At 42.7% G+C, this 14,963-nt stretch overlaps 1 long non-coding RNA gene across 1 annotated transcript; it reads left to right on the plus strand.

The window, feature by feature from the left end:
• Positions 1–8,241: 8,241 nt before the first annotated feature.
• LOC119494678 lies at positions 8,242–14,253 on the plus strand. Its single transcript, XR_005208267.1, has 4 exons — positions 8,242–8,395; positions 12,171–12,265; positions 12,480–12,655; positions 13,993–14,253. It is a non-coding gene; the product is annotated as an uncharacterized LOC119494678 (long non-coding RNA).
• Positions 14,254–14,963: the final 710 nt, after the last annotated feature.

Here is a 14,963-nt window from a genome sequence, read left to right on the forward strand (position 1 = left end):
ATTAACATGATGTCATCAGACATTAATATGTCATCAGACTTTAACATGATGTCATCAGACATTAACATGATGTCATCAGACATTAACATGATGTCATCAGACATTAACATGATGTCACATCAGTCTGAAAAGTGAAGCCGATGCAGAAGGGCCTTAAACTTTCATTCTTAAACTTCATTAGCTTCGTCATATACATACATACGGTAACATACATGAAATGTGACCTCTGCATTGAACCCATCCTAAGGATTTTAGGAGCAGTGAGCTGCTTTGAAGCGCCCGGAGAGCAACTTAGGGTTCAGCGTCTCGTTCGAGGACACTTTGAGAGGCAGACAGCAGGAGGATCGACAGGGATCGAAACACCAATCTTGCGGTTAAAGGAACCCACTGAGCTACAGCTGCCGGCGAGGCTGGACCAGACACACCAAGCCCACATCAGAGAACTAGCGGCGATGGAGGCCGACTGTTGTATCGCCTCACGTTGCCTTTGTCTTGGCTGACAAGTTGCAGGACACTGCAAAGACGACAGCCGACGGCCAGTTAGCTCGTACGTTCTGCGCCTGCGTGAGAGGAAATAACTCTCCACATCAGCAGGTGGTGGTAGTCTGTATCCATCATACGATAGGAGAAACCGGAAGACGGCGGATATACAAGCCGTTGTTATCATGCGTACATGAAACAAAGCAGCGTTTTCACAGCACTCTCACTCACCACTTGGCTTCATTCCAGATGTTCATGTTGTTGTGAAAATATCTGGACCGATCAGATGAGATGAAGATGAACGATGAGAAGAGTCTTCTGTGTTCTTGACTTTACTCGTTGGCTTGCTTTCCTTTCTTCCATTTCTCTTCTCGTGCACTGATTCGTTTAAGCCGAACAGCCAATCAGAGTGATTTCTCTCACCGACGAGGTCCGCCGTCGACATGTCGACACGTTAACATGCTGAATCGGGCCAAAAGCCCCCGAGACGGGCAGACTAGAGCCAACGAACTAGAGCCGACAGATGCTCACCGACGGCCCCAAACTGTCCGATGGCCGACCGTTGTCTTGCTGTGTCGGGGCCTACACATTTTCATTCTCATTCATTCACCTAAAGATGTTTTACTCAGCGTTCAGTTGTGTTAAGCTCCGCCCTCTCCCCCGTCACTTCTGGTTCCAAAGAAACCAAGATGGCGACGGCCAAAATGCCGAACTCAAAGCTTCAAAACCGTAGTCCACAAACGGGTGATGTCACGGTGACTACGTCCACTTCTTATACAGTCGATGATATTTTTTGCTGTGTCTCAATTCCACACTACATACTAATTGTATACTATAATCGGATTAGTAATTATTATACAAGAAACGCGTGGTTTTAGAGTGACAACACCGATTCAATTCAACAAAGAGAAAGCTTTTCTTTGTACTACAGACCTTAAAGCTTTTTCAACAACATTAGTTTCACAGTATTGCTGCTTTGTGCATTGTGGGACAATAGTGTCCATCAACAGCACAATCTAATCAACATTTCATAGCATGTGAGACGAGTTTACATCATTTTGTCATTTTTTGTTTTTTACCCTGAACAGTATCAGTTGGTGCAGAGAACATATTCCTCCAATCAGATGTCTCTGTTAAGGTTCAGGTTAGATAGTAAAGGTTCAGGATGAGGCCTTGGTCTGCCGATGACAGTAAGAGAGGCGGAGCTGCCAAAGATGTAGCATGAGAAGGAAATACAATGAAGTCAGTGTATCTGTATTTCTATCAGTTCAGGGTTGTGTGTCCTCTGGATTATGACGGCTCTACAGCGAGGGGTCACTACTGAGCTAAACTTTAAAACTTTAAAAAGTCAACGGGACAAAAACTGGAACTTTCAAAGTTGTCACCATCCCCAGTTAAAGTCCCGCCCTTGTGCTGACACACATGTAATAGGGGACAGTGTAGGACGCGCAGCAAAGTGCACAGTAAACTCAGGTCCGGCGTGTTCTCTTTATGATGACCTGTTGTCTTTGAAGGCCTCAGGAACAAACATGTCACATCCTCTCGGGGCGTCCGCCGCCCTAACACATCCCCAAAATACCCCAGAATCATCCCGCAGCGCCGCGTTCGCCGACCGCTGTGCAGAAACGAGAGCAGGGCCGACTCCACGCTGCGAAATCCAAAACTAAGAGAGAAAGTTGGTGCTTAAAAAAAACGTAATAAGACAGAAAACACAGCGACCTGGAAGGACGTCAAGCATTTTTTCGCTGACACAATAGACAGAGAGACAAACTCTAACGAACAAAGGCTTCACCATGACAACCTCCCGGGATGACTCTGTTAAATTTGTTCTAAATGAGAGCCGGGTCTCTCAAACATCTCCTCTGTTTGAGGCCGAGCGGCGTCGGCTCACCCTTTTATTCTTTTCTGGTGCATCAGCTCATTTCTTTCTTTCTTTTCCAGATTCCTCATGTGTGTCATTTCATTTGGTGCAGCGCTCGCCGAATCCTTTTAATTTCACATGTCGGCATCCACACACACACACACACACACACGCATACACACGCACGCACACACACACACACACACACACACACACACACACACACACACACACACACACACACACAGAACAGGCTCTGATAGGAAAATATTAAAGACGGGACTGAAGAGTCTGAACTCTTCCTATTGTGTATCTGCAGCAGCTCCAGGCTCATATGGACATCAGATTTTAACAGTAAACGCCAAAGAAAAGGCATCAATGTCTTTATTGATAAACTCATTTTTGTAGTCTTTACTTGCATCAGTGTAGTTGGGCTTCGTCAAAGTGGTTTAGGTGGACTTACACTTCATGGCCAAAGATAAGTGAACGAGAACAGTCCAGCAGTCAATAGCATATAATTACCTCCAATGTCCATTCAAAATAAATGTCTATAAATCTGCATAGTAGTCACAATAAAAAGATGCTCCCTCTAAGGTGTCATGCCATTAGTCAGAAGGCTCATTAATGCGAAACCCAATAGTCCGAAAATTGTCCCATTGGACTGAAAGCCCATTTGTCTGACGGCCCGTTATCCCGAAAACAAACGCTCCTTATCCCAAAGGCCCATCGCTCCAAAAATACACACATTCCCTGCAACAAACAGAAACACATGGCTCATTATTATGTGGATATGGATGACGCCATCGGACCCTCCCGGTCTCAATACTTTTCTTCCCAACATGGTGAAGGCGTGACCCGTCCTACTCTGCCTCTGACTGCTTTACGGCGGGGACACACTGCCCCTGTGAGCTGCCTAATAATCCACCATTAAAAGCCTTGTGTTAACAAATGAAGGAATTCTGTCCACAGAAAAAAAAACCTTGAGGACTTTTATTTTGAAATAAAATCAGGAAGTGTTGATTTAAAAATAATTCTTTACTTTTTGCCATGTCTGTAACATATTCTATAGATGTCTAGACAGTGAAACTGTACTAATGTTGCTAATATGATGTTAATATACAGTCAATAGATCACCTTCACTGTCTATTGTTGCTGTGAACCGTGTGGCTCGCGGTAAAAATAAAATAGGCGAGACCTCGAATCTCTAGAAGAGACGCAGCTGAAATGCGGGCAGTGTGGCTGCTCTTATCTGTTAACACGGATGCCGAAATAAAAAACAACAGGTAACACAGCCGCCACGCGCTGCTAACATGTAGAACTCCTTCATTTGTTAACATGAGGCTTTTATTCTGAAAAATTTGCCGGACAGTGTTGTAGAACATGCAGTGACTTGGAGAGCTCCATGACTGAATAAAGCACAGCCGAGCAGTCGGCAGGTGATTTTTGGTATCATTTTGTTTCTCTGTGGCATCGTTCTCTCGTCAATGATTAATGAAACACTAAACATGGATCGCTCTGACAGATCCTGGCTTTTGTTTAAAGTCCTCCTCCTGCCAGCAAATGTTTTCCCTCCATTCAAGAGGCATGCTCCTCCCTCGCCGCTCATCAGCACTTCTCAAAAGGAGCTCACCCAGTAACAAGAGGCAGAGTGGCGATGTCATGCCTCCTCCAGTAAGAAAGATAAAATCAGGAAGGTTTGATGTGTGTGTATTTTGGAAGCAATGGGCCTCAGGAACAACGGGCGGGATAACGGGCTGCTGGACAAATGGACGAATGGTTTCGTAGTAATGGTCAGTCCCCCTTTGTAAATCCAGAACTTGCCAGAGTATCATCACGTTTTTCTGTTTTCTTCACCACCACAGTCATCCACTGATAGTTGTCTGTACATCCACGAAGAGATTGCTTACAGGAACTCCTAATAGCTAATTTGGCACAATTGTATAGTTTGGTTCTGAATCAGTGGTTGAACTGAAAGTCCTCCTGCCGCTCACAGACTGGATGTGACACGCTGGGATGTTTTTCTGTGATCAGCTCATTTAACTTCGCTGTAGTAATGAGTGAGTATTTTAGTCAAACCTTATCATCCAGGTGCCTTCAGATTCTCTGATGGGGAAGAAGGAAAAAAAAACACAACCCACTGATCCATTTGAAATTGGTTGAGTTGATTTGTACAGTGATAAGAAAAAAGAAGTGATAAAACGTGATGACAAACTGAGAGAAGAAAATTACAAATTTGCGCAGGAGAGATATGAAAACAACATCACGCCTCGCACTATAAATGAAAGCGAGAGAAACTTCAAAACTCTGATGACAAGCGACGGCCGCTGCCGAGCCTGATAAGGAAGCCAAATGACAAGAGAACGCAGCGTGGTGGAAGAGAGAGGAGAGAAGCATGCAGTAAATGACAAAGCAAAGGAATAAATGAGAATAGCCCTGATGCAGAAAAACGAAATCAGCGTGGTGAAAGACGCCACTGATCAGCAGAACAATAGACGAACACAGAGAGAGAACAGAGGAGGAAGGAGATGACGCATTGTTCTGCAGTATATACCGTTTACTCTATAGAGCAAAGTCTGCCAGAGCACAGGTGGGAATAGACATATAATAAAGTCACTTATTGTGTCTCTGTGAAGTGATATTGATGTTGCAGGTGTACATTAGTTTGTTGACAGGTGAGACGTTTCTGCTCTGCAACTTCTAAGATACACTTTTTACTTTCTTATTAGCACCCAAAACTTCCCTGCTGATGTTTGAGCACCACAAACTGCACACAGCCGTGACGACATGCAACACGCACAAATACTCTCATCTTTTACACTTGTAATTTGTGAGTTTTGTACGATTCAAGGTTTATTGCACAATGAGACACGGCTTCACAGACGTCTTATCATTCAGACAAAGAAATTAGAATAAAAGAAACAGTAAGGGAGATGTGCTTTCTGTGAGTTGAGGAGACTAAATGTTGACAGGATGTGTTTCTCAAGGTCAAATGAGACAGCTGATGGTGTTTATCGATTGCTACTTTAAATAATGAGTCTACCTGACAATCTGTCTTTTAAACATCATACTGAGTGTCTTACAGAAAAAGTTGACTTTCTATTAAAGAATCAGTTTTTCTTTTGCTAGAAAGAAAAAAAAAAATTAAATTATTCATCTTCTTTGAAAATGTTGGATTCAATACATCGCACTTTGACTCAGGTTTCTGCACACGTCATTGTAGATTGAATGAGAAAGTCGGGTTGTCTTTATACAACCGTAGAATGGTAAATGTTTCTTTATAAGGCCGTATTACACCAACCAGCTCCTTTTCTCTGCTCTCTACTGACTCCTAAAACCATCAGCAGCTGCAACCTTCGATCACGCGGACAAATTATGTACTTCAGTCCGAGAACCCGCAGCATGTTACACTTTTGATTTTACCTTTAACTCCCAGGAAAGAAAACGGACTACTCTCCCCTCTGGTGTGAATCTCTGGCATAAACTAATATTGATCAGTTTTTATTCAGTTTTTGCTCCAGCTTGAGGATTTCTTTCTCTTAGTTCTCTCCGTCTCTCTTTCACTGAAGGTCCTTTCAGACACAACGCAACAACGCCACCACTACGCTCTGAAACACGTTATTTCTAACGGCTTGCGCGGCGCCACGACGGCTTTTTCGCTGCATCGGGCAAAGCCCAACTTTGGGCGCTGCACGCTGTGGCGAGCATAGACTGCTCTCTTCCCCTGGGAAACGACAGTTGTTGTATCTCTATTGTCGTCCGGGTGGAAGAGTAGGGATTATAAGCAATAATAAGTCATGTTTTGCTTAATACTCCTTTGAAAAGTCATAATATTGGTTACTTATTGGTATCAAAAGTAATAAGTTACGTTACTCGTTTTGCACCAAACTGGTCGGTTATAACTCAATATTCTGCTTTTTTTTACAAAGGAGACATCCGGTTACCGAGGTGCATCGTAGCCTCTTTTTCAACTATGAGACGAGTAATGTGACAGGTGAGTATGGCGAGTATTTATTAATCACCACCCGCTGATCTATATCACCTTCACCCAGACGTTTTGCACGCTGCGCTGCAGCTCATACATGAACCGAGACAGAAGGTGCACATGGAGAAGTCCACAAAATCCATGTGCCTAAGAGACCTATCACCTTGCTCTTGGCATTTATTATTCAAATTTAAAATGAGAGTGCAAAATATTAAACTTTATTAGAATCATCATATACGTACATACATACAATGTGACCTCTGCATTTAACCCATCCTCAGCATTAGGAGCAGTGGGCTGCTGTGAAGCACCCGGGAGCTACTTGAGCAAACTGAGTAGAAGCAGGCTTCCTCGTCCTCTTCCTCAGGGCACGGTCACTCATTCACCTGAGGCGATATTCACCTGAAAGTTCACCAATGTTCAAAAAGGTATGTGTGACCATGAGCTGCTGATCCTCTGTGAGCATGCCGCTGGCTGCCCCGGTCCTTATGTTGCTGCTTTTGATCTTAATTGACCAGCGGCTGTAAAACAAATTGCCTTTCAGAGATAATAAAGATTTACTGGACGGCGGCGTTCGGACTGGGCTTCACCTGCTGAATTCAAACCCTCCGTGACTTTCCATGAGCTTCTGTAATCACTCTCGGCCAAATATCCTTTTGTGCTCAGCTGTGGAGCGAGACGGGGGTGTCCTCCGACTCCCCTCCTCTTTGTAATCTTTATCGAACCATTATCCTGTCCTGTCTGTCCGACGAGCCGACTCTATTACCGGTATCGCCGCAGACACTGGGAGCGTTCCTTCATGCTGTCGCAGCTCCACCAGTACAGTTCTCTAGAAGCTGATACCAACATCTGTACATTAAAGCTGTTTAATCACCACATTTACCATCATTAAATTACATTATTATTATTATTATGAGAGATTATATCTCCACACTGGCCTGGGAACGCCTCGGGATCCCCCAGTCAGAGCTGCTTAATGTGGCCCGGGAAAGGAAAGTTTGGGTCCCCTGCTGGAGCTGTTGCCCCCGCGACCCGACCCGGATAAGAGGTTGAAGATGAGTGAAGTTAAGTGAACTTCCGTACTTTATTAACGTAGCAAACCTACTTATTTGAACCCAAACCACCATATCTTCCTCAACCTAACCAAGTAGTTTTGTTTTGTGAGTAAACCTAAAAACTTAGAAAACCTACGTTGGAAGTTTATTTTGAAAGACACTCTGCATGTAACAAGCAGAAACTGACACATCGTCCCCGACACGTCCAAAACTGACACTAGACAGGTACGTAGAGCGTCATAGTTTGAAGTGTAGGGCTGCTGTCTGAACGAGTTGGTAATGAGAATGTGTTCAGGACAAAGTATGTCCGAAACTACAGGCCGGGTTTCCATGAGAAGTCTTATAGATATCCATAATTTCCTGTTCCTGATATATTGATGTTTGCCCTGAAATCTAATTGACAGATTGACATTCCAGCAGACAGAATTACTGAGAAGAGCAAAACAGTTGGTATGTTGAGCATGAATGTTCATTGTTAATCTCGGTAATGGTGAAATGAATGCCTTTAACAGGCGTGGAGTTTAATCATGCACAGATAATCACATGATAAACACGTGTTCAACATTTCTGCTTCGTGGTCGGGAGGAGTTAGTTTTGCCTGCAGGGCTGAAGTTGATGCTGACTTCTCCGTCCAGCCGTCAGGAGAGAAGATGGGGGGGAAATGCTGTCATGTTTTCAGCTGCATTAAATAAGAAAATTGCATCAGGTTTAAATTAAAATGAACCACAGTCACCACAACGGTTACCATGACTACAACACCCGTAACAGTCTTTAAATTGATCACAACTGGAGTTAAATTGAATTAAAGAGAGAGAGAGACTAGTTGGCTTGTTTATTTATTAATTAACATTCTTAGCTTTGTATTTACCAGTTGTTAATAATGTGATAAAAAAATATTCATTAGAACTTTTGAACTTGTGAATTATGAAATGTACCGATGGTGTTTGGATTTACAAGTCGACAAGCATCACCTGAATGCACCGGAGGAGGAAGAGGAAGTGAAGATGGATGAGGAGGGTTTGTGTTTTGTCATGTGTCAGCATATCTGCCTTTTTGTGCTCTTTTTACACTCATGAACACATTTACATAATTGTCTGTCTGAGTGTGCACGTGCTGTGCGTGTGTGTGTGTGTGTGTGTGTGTGTGTGTGTGTGCATGTGTGTGTGTTTGTGTGTGTGTGTGTGCATTCACCCTGTGTTTGGGTGCCATTTGCTGAAGTCTTGAAAACAAGCTGCTAGAGATTAACAGAGTGTATCTTCACACCATCATGGAGAGGAGGCTTTATGTCGAGGTGTTACACACACACACAGGCACACATGCACACAAACGCACGCACACACACACCTCTTCCTCTTGTGCTGACAGGACGGCTTAGAGAGCTCCATCATGATTCAGACATCAGTCAACACTCAGCGGGAGATTAAGGTGGCTTTATGTGGACGACTCCGACACGGAAACAGTGAATCCACGAGGACTAATTACACACACACACACACACACACACACACACACACACACACACACACACACACACACACAGTGACATAGCTGTGTGTGTGTGTGTGTGTTTGTTTAGGTTTTAATGACTCACCTTATAAGCACCTCACATGTCACTAAAAGCACATAAACAGTGTAAAGACTGGATCAGGATAATAATATTGTTCAGATTCATGAACCCAGCAAATATGTACGTGCATAATAATTAGTCCAGCGGTGCGACTCTGAAAGCCGTTTTGAAGTAGAATAATATATTTGCTTTAAATAATAAATATAAATAGAGGTCAGGGTAAACAGGGACAACTGGAATAAGATAATTACGCCTAGTCGTCCATGTGTCCTTTATAATCTACGTTGTAATTACTGTTATATCTGCATATTCCCCTCTGTTTTAATTACTATGGTTTTTAATTACTTGCATGATTATTTGATGGTATTTGATGTTATTTGACGGTGTACTGTATTTGCTGCCGAGACCGACATTTCATTAATATGTAATGTTTGTTATAATTGGAAAACCCCTATAAAAATGTTGTTAATTTAATTAATACATACATATACAGTAGAATAAAGGGAATATGTGATGTAATTATAGAAGTTAATGTAAATATTATTGTAATATTTGATATTTACAATATAATGCTGTGAAATATGTGCCATAACCACTACTACTACTACTACTACAAATATCATCATAACAAATATAATTGTGAAGATTTGAAAATAAAACTCTTTTGATTTTTGTATTTTTTATTAAATAATATAATTTCATATATTTTTATTATATATTTGTATATATGTATGAGTAATTGATATAATATACATCAAATATACACAGAAGAGATGTATACATTATAAAAATAATAATATATATATATATATATATATATATATATATATATACAGTATATATATATATATAAATAATAATGATATATATAATATTTTGAAGCATTAAGATAAAAACCATAAATGATGTCAGCTTTTCTTGGCTTTGTGTTTAGTGTAAATCATTTAATCACTTGTTTTTGAAAAGTGCTGTATAAATAGTTTTATAATTTATTATTAAAGGGTTCGTAGGTGACGTGTTCATATGTTCATCCTTTAAATAAATACTAAATCCAACGTATTAAGAAATGTTAAACACCAGTAGAAATCAATGTTGAATATCACCGTCGCCACTGGCAGCGCGCCGCCTCTCGTCACAGTCTGGCGTTGAACCGACAACCTCTCCACTGTAACTCGTCCTCTCTGGCTGCTCGCTGGATGGACCACCCGCTGCAGGTTGAATCCAACATCGACTTCCCACAGCTAGGTTCCTCTCTCTCTCTCTCTCTCTCTCTCTCTCTCTCCTCTCTAATTCCCCGCGGGGATCATTAAAGCTCCAGCTAACAGTGAAATCAGACCCGTGGAGATTTCTCCGTCCCGTACACCGTCTCCGGGAGGCCAGATGGAGCCGCTGACTGGGTGACGGTAATAAGGAGCAGAGGTGGAAGAGGAATTTAAATCCTTCAGGTAAAGTATCAATACCACTTTGGGATATAGAGCTCCATTAAAAGTGAAAGTCCTGCATTCAAAATGTTCTTTTACCGAGAAGAAGAAGTTTCAGTAACATTTACCAATTATCAGAAGTTAAAGTCTCGTCTGGTCATAGTGGCTGATTCCTGTCAGGATGCAGCGCCCTCATTCACCAGCAGGGCGACGTCATGCAATAGAAAACCTTCATTTCTTTACAATAATACGAATAAAAACAGCTGATTTATTTCCTTTAATGCACAAACAGAACATACAGAAACATCAGCGGACAGTTTGGTGTTAGTTGAGTCTTAAAGTTCAACCTTTAGTGCAAAATTCAAGGTGATCTTAGTTTTAGTCCGTCGCCAGCTTGGTTTTCAGAAAGGGCACGAGATGGTGGAGCTAAGTACAACTGAAGACATTTTTAGGTGACCACAAAAGGTTATAATTAACTTTGATGAAGTGAAAACATGCTGTGAAAGGGTTAAAGTTGTTAGACAACTCCCAGACCGGACAACGCCGTGGTAGCGACCTGTCAGTCACCAGGTAGCCCCGCCCTAAAGCATCCCCTGCTTTATGGTCTATCTGACTCTAAATGGGACCATCATTTACTAAATGAACATCATGCTGTATTGAAGAAGACTTGAAACTAGAGATTGAGACCATAAACTCATGATTACAATGTTTACTGAGGGAATAAATAAAGAGAGAAGTAGGCTCATTTTCTCAGAGACTTCTATACAACCAGAGGAGTCGCCCCCTGCTGGCTGGTAGAGAGGATGCAGGTTTAAAGCTCTTCAGCATCAGCTTCACTTTCTAGACCCGGAGGTTTCCCACCTGAACACATCTGAGCAAAATAACATTCATTGATTTAACCACGCCTCAGAAACGCTAAATAAACCGAACCAAGTGAGGTGTTCTGTCTATCGATCTCCTCCGCTCCGTTTCAGAACCACGGACAGCGACGGTGGGAGACGGGGCGACGGTGATCATTATCGTTTGGCTCTTTTAAAGTACAACGTTTTGAGATAAAAACAGATACAATTCAGATTTTTAATCATAAATAATAATGCATCAGACTCCAAAAGTTAGCTGGGCCTCGGCGGTTGCTCTATAATTGGTGAAGCCTCATGCTGCTGAGTAAGGGTGAGGGGGGAGTGGGGGATGCAGCGCTATCAGCTCATAACAAGATCAAACTTATAATGTCTTTTCCCCGTTTTTAACTGGGATTGATATGTGCAGCACGATGGTCTTTGAAGTTTCCCACTGAACCAAAGCATCGTATCCTCATACGGTCTCCAGACCGCCATTCATGTCCCGTGTGAAACCTACACGCCGCTATTAATACTCCCTGGTCCACAATTACAGTGCATCACTCTCCGTAGGTATAACTACGAACAGTGTTTGAGAGCAGCTTGACCAAAGTAACCAAACCTGTCTGGGCTCCGATCCCCCGGTCAGACAGACCCACAGACTCCAGTCCAGTGGAGTTACTGTCGCTGCTTCGTTGCTCTTCAAGTTTTCTGTCTGTAAAAGTTCTGAAGTGAGTGTAAAATGTTATTATTGTTAGATATAAATCCTGGCCATTCTGCTAAAAACATGGATGAAGTGACTTTCTCTCTACATCCCCAACTCCAGGGACAGATGTCCACATGTCCACATGTCCAGATGTCCAGAGTCATTGTGCTGCTGTCAGTGTTGGTGTCTGCTTGGGTTTGTTTGGATTGAGTCTAATTATCCCTTTAAACTTCAGATCACATATTTTTTTGTACTTTTTTAGGAAGTAATTCATGCATCACGTCTTTCCAACCAAGAGGCATGGGCGCCTAGTTACAGTCAAAAATCGGGGTGCAAGATTAGTGACAGAGGTTGGAGGTATGACAGGACATTTTGTCATTTAATTAACACCTGAATGAGTCATTTCCTGCAATAAAGAGCCGCCCTTTCACTATAAAGCTCAGTTTATATTGTGAGATTGGTCGCTGGTCCTTGGACACACTGACTGAAAACCAAGTGACTGAATACCAAACAGCTTGGAGAGAAGATGTTAATGTTACTTCATTATTTGCACCATCATGATTTCTCACAGCTCGTCCTCCGACGAGATGAGGACAAAGATGAGGACAAAGATGAGGACAAAGATGAGGACAAAGACGAGGACGCCTGTTTGTTTTTTCCCTCATCCAGTCCTGCAGCTCCAGGCGGAGGTGACGGGTCAGATCCCTCCCACCTGGACTTAAATACGGGGGAGGTGGAGCTCAGCAGGTAACTTCCACACAGCACAACTCAAACACTGTAATCATGAGTGCAGTTTTTTTTAGATTACAGGCTTTTCTGTCCTCACAGCAACACAAAGCCTGAAGGGTGCTTTTACCAGGAGGCGTTGTTGAAGGGGTTTTCTTTTTTTCAGGGAGAGATAAAAATGTCTTCTTTGAGTGTGTCCTGCAGGACTCGGCTCCATTGTCCTCGCCTGTGTTAGAGAGGGTGGTAACAAGAGAAAAGTCTGGCAGCTAAAAGCATTCCTGCAGGGTCGTCCTCATCGCCTCGCTCTCCCCGTAAAGACAGACTCTCACTCATCACTCGTGTGTTTGCAGAGAAACTCTCGGAGTGTCAGCGGATCTCAACGCTGCCGCGTCGCTGGCGTCTGCCTCCACCTGATTTTATTGGACACCTTTATTGTTTTTGGGCCCAGCGTGGCGGACATGGATGCTGGACGCTTTAATTAAACGTGTTGGACCACATCCCAGAGGGTGTTTAAAGGGGAGGTGGGGGTGTCGATGTGGCCTTTCTATCCCACTCAACTCCAGCTACGCTAGCTGTGGTGAATATGTGTTGAACATGTATGAATCACACTGAGGCGTCTGTGTGGGCAGAAAGAGCCCACTGAGCTGTTCCAAAGGGCAACACTACACACTGTAAAAAACATGACATGATTATATTAACTTTAAAATAACTATCCAATGCATTAAAGATGATCTGTTTCCGGTGCAGCTTCTGTGTTTTCAGGAATCCTCTCTCACATTTGATCCAAAATTAATATACAAATACTGATAACTGCAGCTCTAAGATGGACATTTGTGTCTTCTTGTTTTGTCTTGTTTAGTATTGGGATGTGGGAGCGACAGATTAAAAACTAGATTATTGCCTCATGGTTGTTAAAACAAAGGGGGTTCCATGCTTTTACCCTTTTAGCTCCAACGCTATGGAAGCTTTTAAAAACTCACCTGTACACACATTTGCATGTCTTTTTAAAAAAAAATGTTTTTAATGTTGTTCTTCTACATTTTACTTTTATTTCTCTATGTTTGACCACCTCTTAAAATCCCTGTTTTTATTGCATTTTCCGTGTATGATGTTCTTTTAAATACAGTTTGTGAAGAACCATGTAACTGTAGTTTTGAAAGGTACTATAGAAATAAAGTTTATTATTATTAGTAGTATTATTATTGTACGCCTCCGCCAACCAGTCAAGTTACAGTTTACATCCATGTTTGTCCAGAATGTCATCACTTCGTAATTTGATCCTATTTTGTATGAAATAGTCTTAATAATCAGATGAATTCTTGAGTTGTGGATAAAATGTGTTTAGTGTGACGTCACAGTGACCTCTGACCTTTGAGCACCAAAATCTAATCAGTCCATCCTCCAGTCCGGTTGGATGTTTGTCCGTGAAGGGGACGTACAGACGGACAACCCGAAAACATAATCCTCTGGCCACAACTGTCGCCGGCATGGAGGCAGAGAAATGAAGTTGATGCAGCCGAGGCTGAGATCTCTCGTACAGTCAAAGCTCCTCAAACACTGGATGCTGCATTTCCCATAATGCAACTTTTCATTCATTTAATTAAACCCATAGAGCCACATTTTTCAAACTCCACACCTCCAGTCTGTAAAGTCGACTTTCTCTTATGAATTGAGGTTTTTTAAAGGCTGAGTAGCAACAAACATGGCCGGTGAACTGGTCTTGATGAGTAAAATTAGTGAGAGATCCTCTTTAATTGCTTCATTTGCAACTTCCTTGTACGTATTAAACATAGAGAGAAAGGTTTTGCCGCTCTCTGTCGTAGACTCTGCCGGCTTAAGGTGTCCATTTCTTACAGCGTGCTCCCCATTGTGCTGCGCTGACACACATAAAAAGTTTCTCTGCTTCAATTTGTGCCAATCTGACTTTGGGAAAAAGGGGAAAATATGTTCTTTCTCCACGGTGATCCGTCTTCAAAGTGGGCCTGTGTGTGCTGAGGAGGGGGGTGATAAGTGTTGGGGATGTAGTAAATTTGAATACAATGACATAAAATAAAGCTGGTTGTCATGCTCGGCGGTTCTGCTCCGGCGGGCCTTCCCTTTCTGTCTAAAGCTGCTCGACACAGTTCCGGATTTACCAAATCCTCCGAAGACGAAACGAACCCTGTCGCTTCATTGTGTGAGAGCTGCCGTCAAACAACCCCCACCCTCCCTCCTGGTCCCCCCCTCCATCCTCCATCCCCCCCGCTGCTTCTCCTCTCCCTCTCAGTACAGATGGGGGAGGGGGGGAGGACAGGCAGGAAGTCAGGTTGCAGTTTGAGCTTTTAAGCAT

The sequence above is a fragment of the Sebastes umbrosus genome, chromosome 9 (genome assembly GCF_015220745.1).
Source record: "Sebastes umbrosus isolate fSebUmb1 chromosome 9, fSebUmb1.pri, whole genome shotgun sequence".
Classification (NCBI taxonomy): Eukaryota; Metazoa; Chordata; class Actinopteri; order Perciformes; family Sebastidae; genus Sebastes; species Sebastes umbrosus.